The following is a 3,544-nucleotide window of genomic DNA, read 5'->3' on the forward strand; positions in this document are numbered from 1 at the left end:
AACCCACAGCCAGAGCCCTGCTGAGGCTGGGTCACCTCCGTGGGCACTGATGCTCTTGTGCTCTGAGTGTAAAATGTCCCCCATAGACTCATACATTTAACCTGTGGTCTCCAACTGGCCGCGCGCTGAGTAAGAAGGTTATATAAGCGTAAGGGGGTGGAGCCTTGCTGGAGGAAGTACGTCACTAGGGGTGGGCTGTTTCCCTATGAGGGAATAGAATGGAGTCAGCTAGCTTCCGGTTTCTGCCGCCATACCTTGCCTGCCTGTCATCATGTCTCTCACTCCATGGTTGGGCTCTCTTACTAGGATTGCAAACCCAAATAAACCCTCTCCTCTCCAAGTTTTTGTTTTTGTTTTTAGAGTATTTTGGCACCGTAACAAAATGAAACTAAAGGATCTAGGGGATGGGCATGGAGTTACGTAGCCAGAAGTTTCTCTGGTCATCTCCACTCACCATGTCCTCCTAGGGCTAGAATTTGACAGAGGGACCAGACCCAAGCTTTGATGGCATCTAGAGGGACACGCCGAACGTTAGATGTCTGCATGCTACAGTAGATGCTGGCACATTATCAATGGGCTAGTGACAGTTCTGGCCAAAATGTAAGATAACAAGTATCCATCATTGAGAGAATGTTGATTAGTATAGATTTCCAAAGAGGCAGTTCCTTGCGGGGTGGGTTGATTGAAATAGGCAGTTCTTTTGTAACACAGATATTCCGATCCCTCCTTTTAGTTTCTATCCTGGGGAGACACGGAAGCAGGAACAGAGATGTTTGTTGCCAAGTGGTTGGTTTCCACGAAAACTTTGGAACAACTCAGCCTTTGCCTTCGGGAGGATGATGTCAATGCCACGTGAATGTGGCGTTCATTTCCCAGGGCCACCCTAATGAAGCCCCACGGAAGAGGTGGCGTAAAACAACAGGAAGTTACTGTGGAAGACGGGAGAAATCAAAGTGTCCATTGTCCCACAGCCTCTGGCCACTGTGGGTCTGACTTCTTCCCTCCCAATAAGGTTCCAGGCCTTGCTCTGATGACCCACCCTAATCTAGCTTGACTCGTGGTTTAGTACAATCACTCCCTTTAGGAAGTTTTATTTTGAAAAATAATGTCTTGCCACGTACCCCTGACTGGCTTGGAACTTGCTATGTAGCCCAGGCTGGCTTCAAATTCGGGCCAACTCTTCTGTCTCAGTTTCCCAAGTGCTAGCACCACAGGCATGACTCACAGTTGGAGGTAAGATTGGGGAGGTATGGTTGGAGCCCCCTGGGATTCTTCAGGTCTTGTTCCCTGGGATGATTAGACAAGGATCCACAGAGAATGATAAAACTCAGTGCAATTTAGTATGACGAGGAGTGCTTCCAAAGAAGGAGAAAGATTAAAGCTGAAAGAGAGTGTTGGAAGCTCAACAACACTCCCACCTCCAACTGTGACCTTTATGGGACATTTGTATAGTATTCCAGTTATATCTGCTCGTGCTCTGGGTGGGAAAAGAGTTTCCAATCTTGCTTCTTTTGTATGTAAGTGTTTGTTTGTTTGTCTCAAACCATTTATTTCTCCCGACCAGAAGGTGGCCATCATTACGGGTGGATAAACACAGAACGCTGCGTGCTGCAAGGCTCGAAGAACAGAGGTGCAGGTAAGTGAGGTCCGGGCTCAAGCGAAGGTGGAACCGTTCCAACCTATGTTGGCTGCGTTCACGTCGTAATAGTTGATGTAGACCCGGTCCGGGCTGATGTGCAGGTGATCGGACAGCAGGCCGCACAGCAGCTTGCTGTAGTTGCGATTCTGGGCGCCACCGATCTTGCCGATGCTGTGCAGGCTGCGGAGGGCGCAGGGGTTGCTCGTGCCGCTAAAAGTCATGAGCTGGTCCGGGACCACGTGCACTGCGATGTACTGTGCCGGCTTGCGGGTGGCCTGCGCCGGCTTGCGGGTGGCCTGCGCCCGCTGCTTGGTGAACTCGGAGAGAAATCCCTCTGGCACGGAGGCGCGGGGAATATTGGTGTTCACGATGAACTTAGGCATGGTGGCGGAGAGACTGCGAGCGACGGCCAGAGGACGGTGCAAAGCACGGTGTGACCCAAGTCTTGTATGTAAGTTTTAACTTCTTTCTGCCCAGCTTTTCTGCCAGACCACCATGCCTCACTTACGAGTACGTGCATGCGTGTGTGCGTGCATGCACAGTACCCTCAAAAGCCTGAAGAGGGTGCTGGATCCCCTGGAGCTGGAGTTGCAGGCAGTTGTGAAATGGGAGGATTTCTATTACTGATGGGTGGTGAGGTCACATCTGCAGCATAAGGGCGGTGATGTTATTGTCCCACACTAGAGCCAGGAATAAATGCACGTGCATGGGAATTCACAAGGAGTTCTTTCAATGAATCTACAATTTGCGGGTGGCCAACTTCCTAACTCCTGGAGACCACGTCCTGTAGGACAAACCTGCTTGATAACTACTTACAGATAGGGTTGGGGGGATAGAAGTCAGTAGATGGACTACTGACAGCTTTTCTTTCCTACGCATTCTGTGTAGACAACTGCTGCTATCTGCCTGGGGCTGGACCACAATAATGACAGGGTCACATCAGCTACCTCAGCTCCCGTGTCATTGGTGAGATTCTTAGGCTCTCTGGCTCCTGCTCGCCAAGGGCATCTAGGGCCCAGCTTTACCACTGAGTTACAGTTGTCTTCTGGGTTCTCTGGTCTCTCTAGAGTCATATGAATCCTTCATTTTTGCACTGGGCTCTGCACAGCGTCCCTACTGAGGCCAGTACCAGCCAGGTTCACAGGCACACTCCCACACTTGTGACACACTGATACTCCATTCATGCAGCTAGATGAGATATGTACACATGGCCCGAGAGCCTGTGTGCATAAACTTCCTTATGCAGGGGCTTGGCCGGGGCTCTGGATTCGCCTCCCCAAGAACAGAATAGACTAGTGCTCCCTGCTCCCTCCCATCAGCTGAGAAGCTGAAAAGCAACTCTTGTGGCCCTATGCTGGCCTGGCTGACCTGGCCCTCCCAGTTCCTCAGCTTCCCTTCTCAACAGAAGAGCTCATGAAGCCCTCAGGCTGGAAAGTCAAACATGAATGAGACTCTGTTGGACTTCAGTCCATACCCGTCTCTCCAAGGCTGGGACACTCTTTGGCAAACATGGAGGAAGTTTCCTTTCTTCTGGAGACTTCCCAGCCTCTCTTAGAGGATCTGTGAGCCTGAGACTCCCTCTTCTGGTGAACTGTGAAGACAGACACCCACCATGGCAGGCTGGGCCTCTGAGTCAGAAGTATTGAAGGATCCCCAGTCCCCTCACACACCCTCCGCAGATAATCAATCCAGCACCCAGAGACCCCAAAATATGACCACCACACTCCTTATTTCTAGCAAACAAGCACATCATCCATTCAGGTTAAGGAATTCAGAGATTTCTACGGGCCATCCGAAGGTCGGATGCCAAGAGGGCAAAGGGGCAGTTGCTTTGGGGGGGTCCCTGGAGAAACGTGCTGTCAACGGCAGGAAAACAAGTATTTCTCTGAGGCTCTGGCGAGTGGA

The 3,544-nt window shown here is 51.0% G+C and overlaps 1 pseudogene; it reads right to left on the reverse strand.

The window, feature by feature from the left end:
- Nucleotides 1–1,580: 1,580 nt before the first annotated feature.
- Mifl4 (macrophage migration inhibitory factor like 4) lies at nt 1,581–2,105 on the reverse strand (annotated as a pseudogene).
- Between the last annotated feature and the right edge of the window lie 1,439 nt (nt 2,106–3,544).

The sequence above is a fragment of the Rattus norvegicus genome, chromosome 10 (assembly GCF_021556685.1).
Source record: "Rattus norvegicus strain SHRSP/BbbUtx chromosome 10, alternate assembly SHRSP_T2T, whole genome shotgun sequence".
Taxonomy (NCBI): domain Eukaryota; kingdom Metazoa; phylum Chordata; class Mammalia; order Rodentia; family Muridae; genus Rattus; species Rattus norvegicus.